Below are 13,682 nucleotides of genomic sequence, written 5' to 3' on the forward strand. Positions count from 1 at the left end.
ATCCAAAGCCAATAATTATATGCATATTCTAGTTTCTGGGCAGTAGTAATAACCAGATTAAATCGGGTACGTTTTTTATCCGGCCGTGCAAATACTGCCCCCTACACTAGAGAGGTTAAAGATGCAATATGAAGAAATCAGTGGAGGCTCAAGAACTGCAATGCTGCTGGGTTTTTCCCATTCAACAGTTTCCCGTGTGTATCAACAATGATCCACCACCCAAAGGATATCCAGCTAACTGAAAACCGGAGACAAAGGGCTGTGAGACATGGGTTTGATTCTAGACACATAAAAAGTTGGATGTAAACGGAGGGTACGGGGCAACAGAAGACGTACAGCAGAGGGGCTAATGACCTTGGAGATGGGGAAAGGGCCAATAAACCTGGGGGAAAGTTTGTGGGACTCGAGAAGGGCCGACCGGGCTCTCTTCCAGGTACGATAACAGAGACGGACAAACATCTGGGCCGAAGGTATGCTGACCTCTTCCTCAGGGAAAAGCAGGGGCTGATAACCCAGGGAACACTCAAAGGGCGAGGGACCCATGGCAGACCAAGGAAGGGTGTTGCGGGCGTATTCGACCCACACTAGTTGCTGGCTCCAGGTGTTGGGGTTAGCGGAGACCAGGCAGCGAAGAGTCGTCTCCACATCTTGGTTGTCTGACGCAGACTTCCCCGCTAGGAGCTCACAATTCCCCACATTGTAGTTCCTTTCCATGGCATTGAAGCAATCGGAGAAGGTGGCGCAGGGATGTAACTTGAGGTCCAAGGCAGAACACTGGGACAGGACAGCCCCAAATCCGACATCCGAAGTGTCGGCCTCCACCACAAACTGGCGGGACGGGTCAGGATGAACCAAGCTGGGAGTTGTGGTGAAATAGTGTTTGAGTTCCTGGAACGTCCGATCAGCAGCTGGGGACCACGTGAACGGAAACTTGGGAGAGGTGAGTTCAGACAGGGGGGAAGCCAGGGTTCTGTAACCCCAAATAAAGTGTCAATAAAAGTTTTCAAATCCCAGGAAACGTTGCAGATGCACCCTGGGAGTAGGCTGGGGCCAATCCACCACCACTTTCACCTTCTCGGGATCCATCTGTACACTCCCTACAGCGATGATGTAACCCAGGAAGGGGATGGTGGAGCGATGGAATTCACACTTCTCTGCTTTCACAAAAAGCTGGTTCTCCATGAGGTGTTGGAGTACCTGTCGGTTGTGGATTACGTGTTCTTGGGCGGAGCGGGAGAAGACGAGGATGTCATCGAGGTAGACAAAGACAAACCAGTTCAACTTGTCGCGGAGAACATCATTAACCAGAGCCTGGAACACAGCTGGGGCATTGGTAAGGCCAAATGGCATGACCTGATCCTCATAGTGACCACCGGCCGTGTTGAAGGCAGTCTTCCACTCGACCCCATCCCGTATCCACAACAGGTGGTAGGCATTCCGTAGGTCCAGCTTGGAGAACACTGTGGCCCCCTGGAGCGGCTCGAAGGCCGAGGATATTAGTGGTAGGTGGTAGCCGTTCTTCACCATGATGTCGTTGAGGCCCCAGTAGTCAATGCACGGGTGCAGGGTTTTGTCCTTCTCCACAAAGAAGAACCCTGCGCCGGCGGGGGAGGCAGAAGGACAGATGAACCATGCAGCTAGGGAGTCCTCAATGTAGGTCTCCATAGCCTTGGTCTCCGGACGCGAAAGAGAGTACAGTCATCTCCGGGGCGAAGTGGTGCCTGGGAGAAAGTTGGTCCCACAGTCATAGGGTCGGTGTGGCGGAAGCAAAGTGTACTGGACCTTACTGAACACCTCCCGGAGGTCCTGGTACTCCACTGGAATGGCGGAGAGGTCCGCGGCCTCTTCCGAGCCCCCAGGAAGACGTCCCGGATCAGGCTGCGCTGACTTCAGGCAGAAAGTGTGACAGAATGGACTCCAGCCCATGATGATACCAGCAGACCAGTCAATAAGGGGATTGTGTTGCTGGAGCCAAGCGAATCCCAATACCACGGGTACCTGAGGAGACTTAATGAGCAGGAATTGAATCATCTCACTGTGGTTACCTGACACACGTAGGTTGATGGGGGTGGTATTGTGGGTGACCCGGCCTATAGAGCACCCGTCCAGCACTCTAACGTCCATGGGAATGAAGGGGGCCTGAGTGGGGATGCCCAGTCGGATGCCAGGGTAGCGTCCATAAAGCTCTCAGCGGTCCCAGAGTCGATGAGCACCCGGAGAGATTTAGATTGGTTCCCCGACAGCAAAATGGCATGAAAAGGGGTGCGAGTAAGGGGAGAGTTCCTGGGTTGCAAGCTCGTCCTACACTTCCTCCGAAACTCCGTGCAGGAACATGTCAAACAGCGCTTCTGGGTTCCAGGCACTCTCAGCTGCCAATGTGTGCAAATCCACCGCATAGTCCACCAGACTGCGGAAGTCTTGCCGAAGCTGGAGTAACTTCTGGGCAGCCTCTCTCCCGGACGATGGAGCATCGAAAACTTTCTTTACCACGAACTCCTCCAGACTGAAGCATACGGCCGACTGTTGTTCCCATACTGCCGTAGCCCAGGCGAGAGCCCTCCTGGACATTAGCGGGATTAGGTACGCTATCTTAGAGTGGTCTGAGGAAAAGGAGGAGGGCTGCAGCATGATGATGAAGGAACTTTGAGCGAGAAATGCCCGACAGGTGCCCCGACTCTCCATCAAAGCATTCTGGGGGAGGTAAGCGGGGCTCCTGGGAAATCTGGGTGGCCGCGCTGCTAAGAGCCAGGTTACTGAGGGGCTGGATGGTTACCGTCGTGGTAGGCTGCCTAACAGACAACCCGCAGAATTGCTCCAGCAGTGTGTGCAACACTCGGTCATGGCATTCGGCCAAGATCTGGAACCTTTCCATAAGACCACAAAGCAACTCCTCGTGCCTTAGGAGGAGATGGCGTTGCAGAGCTGGTACGAGTCTGCTGGGTCAGTCATGGCCAATTTGTACTATCACGTTTTAGGGAAGACCCAGATGCAGACAGTGTCGAAGTAAAAAAAGTTTATTACTAGAACAGGCGGCAGGCAAAACGACAGGTCAAAGGCAGGCAGAGGTCAGTAATCCAGATCAGAGTCTAAAAGATACAGAATGGCAGGTAGTCTCAGAGTCAGGGTAGGCAGAGGTCAATAATCCAGTGTGATGTGATAAGGTACAGAATGGCAGGCAGTCTCAGGGCAGGCAGAAGGGTCAAAACTAGAAAACAGGAACAAGAACAAGAAACAGACAGGATCAAGGGGAAAACCGCTGGTAGGCTTGACGAACAAAATGAACTGGCAACAGACAAACAGAACACATCTATAAATACAATGGGGATAATGGGGAAGATACGTGACACCTGGAGGGGGGAGGAGACAAGCACAAAGACAGGTGAAACAGATCAGGGTGTTACAGCAGCTGATTTATTTCATTTTCTTAATTGTCCACATTGTAGTAGGGTTTCAATCTAATGACGGATATGATTTCCTGATTATTTCGACATTTCTGACATGATCCTCTTCATATATTGTTGAAACATTCCAAACCAGTGTTCCAATTCCTGTTATGTTATACTGATCAAATCAATGAATGGTTACCTCGAAGAATTGTCTGCTAAACACATGAGCACTGAATTAATTAATTAAGAACAATTAAATATCACTTGTTTGGTATGTCACTATAAGCTACGTAAGCTTTGACTGACCATGTTCTTTAACTTTTTTATTAGGGAACACTACTATGACCCGGGAAGTGGATTAGGGTATTTAGCCTGGCAACTCATAACCTCCCCAAAGAATGTGCCAGTAGAGTACAGAAGACTGTCCCCCAAGTCATTCAAATGAGGGCTGACTGAATTTTTTTCACTTTCCCGGCTCAAACAGAGAGGGACGCTATGTTAGCTAGCTGACTGTGGCTATCCAACACTGGAACTCTTCCAAGTCAAGGTAAGCCTTTGGTTTTATTAATTTATTGCCACCCGGGCCCGCTGGTGTAACTGATAAACTTCTAAACTACTTGATGTACAGTGTACTGCGTGAATGTAGCGGGTTTACTAACGCGTTAGTTCAAGGACCTACACTACATGACCAAAAGTAAGTGGACAAATGCTCGTCGAACATCTCATTCCAAAATCATGGACATTAATATGGAGTTGTTCCCCCTTTTGCTGCTATAACAACCTCCACTCTTCTGTAAAGGCTTTCCACTAGATGTTGGAACATTCGCCCAACATTGGGACATCCTTCCATTCAGCCACAAGAGCATTAGAGAGGTTGGGTACTGATGTTGGGCGATTAGGCCTGGCTTGCAGTCAGCGTTCCAATTCATCCCAAAGGTGTTTGATGGGGTTGAGGTCAGAGCTCTGTGCAGTCCAGTAAAGTTCTTCCACACCAAGTCGACAAATCAGTTCTGTATGGAACTCACTTTGTGTACGGGGGAATTGTTATGCTGAAACAGTAAAGGGCCTTCCCCAAACTGTTGCCACAAAGTTGGAAGCACAGAATAGTCTAGAATGTCATTGTATGCTGTAGTGTTAAGATTTCCAGTTAAATGGAGCTAAGGGGTCTAGCCCAAACCATGAAAAATATCCCCAGACCATTATTCCTCCCACACCAAACTTTACAGTTGGCACTATGCATTCAAACAGGTAGCGTTCTCCTGGTATCCGCCAAACACAGATTCATCCATCGAACTGCCAGACGGTAAAGCGTGATTCATCACTCCAAAGAACGTGTTTCCACTGCTACAGAGTTCAATGGCGGCGACCTTTACACCACTCCAGCCGACGCTTGTCACTGCGCATGGTGATCTTAGGCTTGTGTGCGGCTGCTTGGCCATAGAAACCCATTGTACTGAGCTCCCGACAAACAGTTATTGTGCTGACATTGCTTCCAGATGCAGTTTGTAACTTGGTAGTAAGTTTTGCAACCAAGGAGAGACGATTTTTACGTTCTGTGCGCTTCAGCACTCAGCGGTGCCGTTCTGTGAGCATGTGTGGTCTACCACTTCACAGTTGAGCCATTGTTGCTCATAGAAGTTTTCACTTCAGACAGCACTTACAGTTGACCGGGGAAGCTCTAGCAGGGCAGAAATTTGATGAACTGACTTGTTGGAAAGGCGGCATCCTATGACGGTGCCAAGTTGAGCTTTTCACTAAGGCCATTCTACTGCCAATGTTTGTCTACAGGAGTGGCTGTTAATAGCCGAATCCAGTAATTTGAAGGGGTGTCCACATCATTTTGTATGTTGACTATGATGATAGCTAATATAGTGACAACGATGTAGGCTGTGTGTAGCGGTTAGTGGTTGTGGTATGAAGGTTTGTTTGGCTTGGAAAGGTTTTTTCGCCTGGTCACAGACAGTTGCTGTGTTGTGCACTGAAGTCCACAAACAAAGGGAAAAGGTGAGAGGAGAGCGTGTAGATGCGAGAAGGAATTTTACAATGAGCAAAGTGATCATGATGTTTGTATATGGCTGCTATGAAAGTGAACAGTGTTTATACAGGTGATCAGGTAGTTTCTTAATCGGAAGCAAACAGAGGCTATTTGTAGGCTATGTTGTTGCAACCTCGTGAAAATGTGAGTATCTTGAAGTAGCATTATAGATGTTAAATTGAGCTCGGTGAATGGAATATGAATGACAGTCCACTACTTATTTCAATCACAGTTTCACCTTCCAACAGGACAACGACCCTAAGCACACAGCCAAGACAAAGCAGGAGTGGCTTTGGGAAAAGTCTCTGAATGTCCTTGAGTGGCCCAGCCAGAGCCCGGACTTGAACCCGATCGAACATCTCTGGAGAGACCTGAAAATAGCTGTGCAGTGACACTCCCCATCCAACCTGACAGAGCTTGAGAGGATCTGCAAGGAAGAATGGGAGATACTCCCCAAATACAGGTGTGCGTAGCTTGTAGAGACATACCCAAGAAGATTCGAGGCTGTAATTGCTGCCAAAGGTGCTTCAACAAAGTACTGAGTAAAGGGTCTCAATACTTATGAAAAATACGTTATCTGTTTTTTATGTTTAATAAAATTGCAAACATTTCTAAAAACCTGTTTTCGCTTTGTCATTATTGGGTATTATGTGTAGATTGCTAAGGATTTAAAAAATATATAATCCATTTTAGAAAAAGGCTGTAACGTAACAAAATGTGGAAAAAGTCAAGGCGTCTGAATACTTTCCGAAGGCACTGTCGGTAGGACTAGGATCTGAACGGATAGTTCAGTGCTTCTACTCTTTTCTAAACTGTAGGAAATACATTATATGGTCTATATTTGGCATGTAGGTTTCTCATTTATGTGACACAAATTGGGCTCTGTGGGAGGGGATTGGGCAGGGTATATGCAAATTTATACAGTAGTATTTACTGTAGTTAAACCATTTTTTTCCAGATTGTAGTGTTTTTGCGGATATTACTGCAGTATTTACTACACTATTCTACAGTACACTCCAAAATTCTACAGTAAGTACTACACATGACATTGTGTAGTAAAGTATACTACAGTTTTTCTACAGAATTCTATAGTTTTTCATGTGGGCAGTGACTCTCCTTTGTCTTTTTTTTGTCTGTTCTTCTCTGTCAACGCACGATGCAACACACACACCCATATACACACAAAAACAAGAAATCTCTGTAACCTATAATTTTTACGGGGCAGATTTGAGTGTGCGTGACAGGCCAAATCCAATAGCTGCCGTCGGGCTGACAGGGCTGACATGTGTCTTGCCATTCTGGCCCTTCAATTATGCATGCTCCAATGTTTCCCCAGCCCATAATTGAATCACACTGTCTCAAACGTGTTATTTTTAATTGGTTGCATTTGATTTCTGACATCAGCGCCGTGGTGTCATAAATTATGCAAATGAGAGGTCCCTTAATTGTGAGTGTTATTAAAACCAAACTAATTGCGCATTATTAAAATGTGACTTGGAACGAGCATGTTGGGGGCTTCGCCCTGACACCAGTTTCTCTATGTGCCAAATAATAATTGTTAGAGCTTATTTCTGGCCTGTCTGTTGTTGTTGCTGTGGCCTGGTTGTAACCTTTGGAGAGACTTTAATTGAGGGATGTGGAAATGTATGCTGTTGGACTGCATACTGCTAGGAGGACTCTGTGGCGATAAAATATATGTTCTTACACTCACACACATAACACGCATGCATGAACACACATACTTGCATGCATGCACACACACACACACACACACACACACACACACACACACACACACACACACACACACACACACACACACACACACACACACACACACACACACATACATACACGTACACTCCTGACTCCTTGTACAGCAGGAGACAGAGGAGAGTTGGGCGTAATCTGTTCTCTTGGCCGACTCAAAGTACTTGTCTCAGTTTCATTGATCTTATATAATAGATTTTGATCAACTCTTTTTCAAGAGATTGTTTGACTCACCACATTACATGAAATTTGACTTTCATTATTGCTCTTTTCAGAGGTTGACAATGTATATACCTTGGACTGAATATAAGGACATTTTGAAATTCATTCGGATTCGGTATACTGTCAGTTGTCACATAGCAGATGAGTCACTGTGTGACCACCAGGGGCCTCATTTGTCAACCTGGCTATATTTCTGCACTTGTGAATAAGCGTTACAATCCCACCTGGAAAACACCCTCCATTCACTTTTTATGGTAACTAAAATGCCTTCTTTTGCAGTATAATTTGGAAATATTGCAACTGGGCCATGACAGTTTCTAAAGTGCAATGGCAAATTTGATCACATTTCTGTAGAGGTGCTGGGTAGAATGTTTTAATCTTTTGCAGTAACTTTTTTACTAACAAATACTGTAGCCTACCCGTATTGTCATAGGCTACCGGCCTATTTACTTTCGAGCATGGTTGGCTATTGCATTGAGTGAGGGATAAATGGTAGCCTAATATAAGTTATGTAGTGGGAATAAACCATTTATGTCAGAAAAGGAGAGACATGCCCTGCAACATAATGATGATTTAGGTCTATATAATAAAAGTTAAATAAAAACTGTATATTAGGTGACATGCTGCTATGCGATCTTATTACCAACATCAAATGCATCTGTTTAATCATTAGCCCTACGTTTTAATATTTTCATTAGCCTACCATTACTATAATTCCAGTGCATCAAACACCTATATTTCCTCAAAATAACAATATTTGCTTGCAATACAGTTGATCAACCACTTGAAGTTGTGAGTATGCATGGTCTGAGATTTGCATGGGGAAATGCAGACTTTCCCATCAAGTTCAAAATTGAGAAATACCAATCTTTGCAGAAAAACTGGCGCAAGCAAGGTTTAGCGTCTTTTTTTGACTGCATGCACCTTTGCTAAATGAGGCCCTAAAGGATGGGATTGAAACAGATTGAAAATTATTAAAAAGTGTTTTATGCACTACATTACTAATTTCCTTTAAAGGTGCAATATGCAGAAATCACTACGCCATTTCCTGGTTGCTAAAATTCTAATAGTTCGCCTAATTTCAGTTTATGTGACAAAACAAGCAATGGATAGTGTGGAGAATATATTGTATTTTCAACTGTTTGAAACTGGTGAACAAAACCGAAAGTAAAAGATACAAAAACGAAATTTAATAACGGGAAGCATAGAAATATAGCACATAGCACAGATATACCACTTTTTAGACTTCCTTTCAATGAGATTGACATATCTATAACGCACATTTCTATGTGAATTTGGTAAGGTCCCCCAAAAGTTACATATTGCAGCTTTATCCCTTTCCTGCAGTCAAATTACCTAGTGGCCTCATGGATGGAATGTTTTCATCATTTCATAATTAATAAACATTATTTTGGAAAATCACAAAAACAATCTGGTGTTTCACAGTCAAACGGTTTTGTTATATTTCAGTCTTCTGTGATGTATATACAGTGAGGGAAAAAAGTATTTGATCCCCTGCTGATTTTGTATGTTTGCCCACTGACAAATAAATGATCAGTCTATAATTTTAATGGTAGGTTTATTTGAACAGTGAGAGACAGAATAACAACAAAAAAATCCAGAAAAACGCATGTCACAAATGTTATAAATTGATTTGCATTTTAATGAGGGAAATAAGTATTTGACCCCCCTCTCAATCAGAAAGATTTCTGGCTCCCAGGTGTCTTTTATACAGGTAACGAGCTGAGATTAGGAGCACACTCTTAAAGGGTTCCTAATCTCAGTTTGTTACCTGTATAAAAGACTCCTGTCCACAGAAGCAATTAATCAATCAGATTCCAAACTCTCCACCATGGCCAAGACCAAAGAGCTCTCCAAGGATGTCAGGGACAAGATTGTAGACCTACACAAGGCTGGAATGGGCTACAAGACCATCGCCAAGCAGCTTGGTGAGAAGGTGACAACAGTTGGTGCGATTATTCGCAAATGGAAGAAACACAAAAGAACTGTCAATCTCCCTCGGCCTGGGGCTCCATGCAAGATCTCACCTCGTGGAGTTGCAATGATCATGAGAACGGTGAGGAATCAGCCCAGAACTACACGGGAGGATCTTGTCAATGATCTCAAGGCAGCTGGGACCATAGTCACCAACAAAACAATTGGTAACACACTATTCCGTAAAGGACTGAAATCCTGCACCGCCCGCAAGGTCCCCCTGCTCAAGAAAGCACATATACATGCCCGTCTGAAGTTTGCCAAGGAACATCTGAATGATTCAGAGGACAACTGGGTGAAAGTGTTGTGGTCAGATGAGACCAAATAGGAGCTCTTTGGCATCAACTCAACTCGCCGTGTTTGGAGGAGGAAGAATGCTGCCTATGACCCCAAGAACACCATCCCCACCGTCAAACATGGAGGTGGAAACATTATGCTTTGGGGGTGTTTTTCTGCTAAGGGGACAGGACAACTTCACCGCATCAAAGGGACGATGGACGGTGCCATGTACCGTCAAATCTTGGGTGAGAACCTCCTTCCCTCAGCCAGGGCATTGAAAATGGGCCGTGGATGGGTATTCCAGCATGACAATGACCCAAAAGACATGGCCAAGGCAACAAAGGAGTGGCTCAAGAAGAAGCACATTAAGGTCCTGGAGTGGCCTAGCCAGTCTCCAGACCTTAATCCCATACAAAATCTGTGGTGGGAGCTGAAGGTTCGAGTTGCCAAACGTCAGCCTTGAAACCTTAATGACTTGGAGAAGATCTGCAAAGAGGAGTGGGACAAAATCCCTCCTGAGATGTGTGCAAACCTGCTGGCCAACTACAAGAAACGTCTGACCTCTGTGATTGCCAACAAGGGTTTTGCCACCAAGTACTAAGTCATGTTTTGCAGAGGGGTCAAATACTTATTTCCCTCATTAAAATGCAAATCAATTTATAACATTTTTGACATGAGTTTTTCTGGATTTTTTTGTTGTTATTCTGTCTCTCAGTGTTCAAATAAACCTACCATTAAAATTATAGACTGATCATTCCTTTGTCAGTGGGCAAACGTACAAAATCAGCAGGGGATCAAATACTTTTTTCCCTCCTTGTAAAGTGTAATATTTGGATGTTAACTCAAAATGTAATACATTTCAACTCTATATATGGCATGGTACAGGTGTCTTCTTTTTTTAAGCCCGTAACCATGTGTGTTAAGTGAATACTTTTGTTTCAAAGTAGATTTTTTTAAGACTACCATGAAACAATCTCTGTGACCCTGATTTAGCCCACATTTTGTCTCAGGATGTTGCTGCTATTTGTAGCATAATTAAGTGCAACTATGAGCAATTTATCAAAATATAATTGCAACAGTTGTAGTATGATTAAGTGTGGCTATGGAGCAATTTATCAAATCATAATTATAAATTGTGTATAATTATTTCATTATACCAATAAACAAACCAACAGAATCAATATATGGATGAAGATAAGAGCCTTATAACAGTTCTGCTCTATTCATTGGAGATTTAACAATTACATTTTGCCTGTAGGCAAAAAGCTGAGCAGTTGACTACAAGATAAGGTTCCTCGCAGCTGTAGAACATGCGCGTCTTCGGAGATATCTGAAAGTCATTTCCAGATGTGAGGGGGAGTGAAGGTTGCTTTAGTTTCATGAATGTTCAATCAATTCAATTGGACTGCTTAACTTTTTCTCTATCTCCCCTATCCGAGAAGCATTTATAGGCCCACAGGGGTTCAGACTGTATTCAATGGCGGAGCGTGTGCGTCTTACCAAAGCCGATTAATTTCACCTCTGGGGGGCCAGCAGCTGAAATTTATAGGAAAAGAAACAAAGCAAATCAAATGCACCCTTCTCTTATAGTTAAAATGGAGATGTTGGGTATATTCCACATGGTCAGCGTTCAGGCCAACTGTGTACCTGTAGCATGAACGTAGCCACATGAGTTTGTCATTACCAGGGTATTTGGAAACAGCCACGGGATGGTTTTTCAATACCTTCAATACAGTTTTAACTATTTCTTTGAATTTGTTCAATACATTTTAATATTTGTAGCTATTTTTTTAAGTAAATAACTGCAGTCAACTTGTGCAATGCGTTAGGAGATAAAGCAGATCGCATTCTTCATTTCAGCTGTCACATTATTTTACATTATGAAGCTTTAGTAGTTCTCCAGAACACTTGCACCAGTCACGTGTTTGTTTGTAAATAGCACAATGGGAGAAAGTGGGAGCAGGTGAGGCCAGCTGTGTATTGACAGAAAGTGGGAGCAGGTGAGTCCAGCTGTGTATTGACAGAGGTTGCATTTTATATTGAAAGTCAACAGTGTTTTTTTGCTTCAAAAGTGATCAGGGGCCTGCAACCATAGTTTTCCTTCACAGAAAATACATTAGTGCAACACATTCGGCTGAAAAATTGCTTTCTTTTCATCAGATCACAACAGAAGTGCCACACTATTTTGCTGGCAGCCACACAAGTAAATGAGTTTCAAATGAAAAAGCAAGGTATTTTTTGCAAAAACGATGCATGGCCATCATATACTGCTCAAAAAAATAAAGGGAACACTTAAACAACACAATGTAACTCCAAGTAAATCACACTTCTGTGAAATCAAACTGTCCACTTAGGAAGCAACACTGATTGACAATAAATTTCACATGCTGTTGTGCAAATGGAATAGACAACAGGTGGAAATTATAGGCAATAAGCAAGACATCCCCAATAAAGGAGTGGTTCTGCAGGTGGAGACCACAGACCACTTCTCAGTTCCTATGCTTCCTGGCTGATGTTTTGGTCACTTTTGAATGCTGGCGGTGCTTTCACTCTAGTGGTAGCATGAGACGGAGTCTACAACCCACACAAGTGGCTCAGGTAGTGCAGCTCATCCAGGATGGCACATCAATGCGAGCTGAGGCAAGAAGGTTTGCTGTGTCTGTCAGCGTAGTGTCCAGAGCATGGAGGCGCTACCAGGAGACAGGCCAGTACATCAGGAGACGTGGAGGAGGCCGTAGGAGGGCAACAACCCAGCAACAGGACCGCTACCTCCGCCTTTGTGCAAGGAGGAGCAGGAGGAGCACTGCCAGAGCCCTGCAAAATGACCTCCAGCAGGCCACAAATGTGCAAGTGTCTGCTCAAACGGTCAGAAACAGACTCCATGAGGGTGGTATGAGGGCCCGACGTCCACAGGTGGGGTTGTGCTTACAGCCCAACACCGTGCAGGACTTTTGGCATTTGCCAGAGAACACCAAGATTGGCAAATTCGCCACTGGCGCCCTGTGCTCTTCACAGATGAAAGCAGGTTCACACTGAGCACATGTGACAGACGTGACAGAGTCTGGAGACGCCGTGGAGAACGTTCTGCTGCCTGCAACATCCTCCAGCATGACCGGTTTGGCGGTGGGTCAGTCATGGTGTGGGGGGACATTTCTTTGGGGGGCCGCACAGCCCTCCATGTGCTCGCCAGAGGTAGCCTGACTGCCATTAGGTACCGAGATGAGATCCTCAGACCCCTTGTGAGACCATATGCTGGTGCGGTTGGCCCTGGGTTCCTCCTAATGCAAGACAATGCTAGACCTCACGTGGCTGGAGTGTGTCAGCAGTTCCTGCAAGAGGAAGGCATTGATGCTATGGACTGGCCCGCCCGTTCCCCAGACCTGAATCCAATTGAGCACATCTGGGACATCATGTCTCGCTCCATCCACCAACGCCACGTTGCACCACAGACTGTCCAGGAGTTGGCGGATGCTTTAGTCCAGTTCTGGGAGGAGATCCCTCAGGAGACCATCCGCCACCTCATCAGGAGCATGCCCAGGCGTTGTAGGGAGTTCATACAGGCACGTGGAGGCCACACACACTACTGAGCCTCATTTTGACTTGTTTTAAGGACATTACATCAAAGTTGGATCAGCCTGTAGTGTGGTTTTCCACTTTCATTTTGAGTGACTCCAAATCCAGACCTCCATGGGTTGATAAATTGGATCTCCATTGATTATTTTTGTGTGATTTTGTTGTCAGCACATTCAACTATGTAAAGAAAAAAGTATTTAATAAGATTATTTCTTTCATTCAGATCTAGGATGTGTTGTTTAAGTGTTCCCTTTATTTTTTTGAGCAGTGTATTTCCAATGTTAAGGCCGATCATAGAAAGAATATAGCCAGCTATATTTCCTAATGTTTTGATTAAAGTTAATCTTTCATTTTTACCTGAGAAAAATAGGCTGGATACACTGAGAAAAGTACTGGAGAAAAGTAGCTAAACATCAGTCAGA

Source organism: Salmo trutta, chromosome 24 (assembly GCF_901001165.1).
Source record: "Salmo trutta chromosome 24, fSalTru1.1, whole genome shotgun sequence".
NCBI classification, from domain to species: domain Eukaryota; kingdom Metazoa; phylum Chordata; class Actinopteri; order Salmoniformes; family Salmonidae; genus Salmo; species Salmo trutta.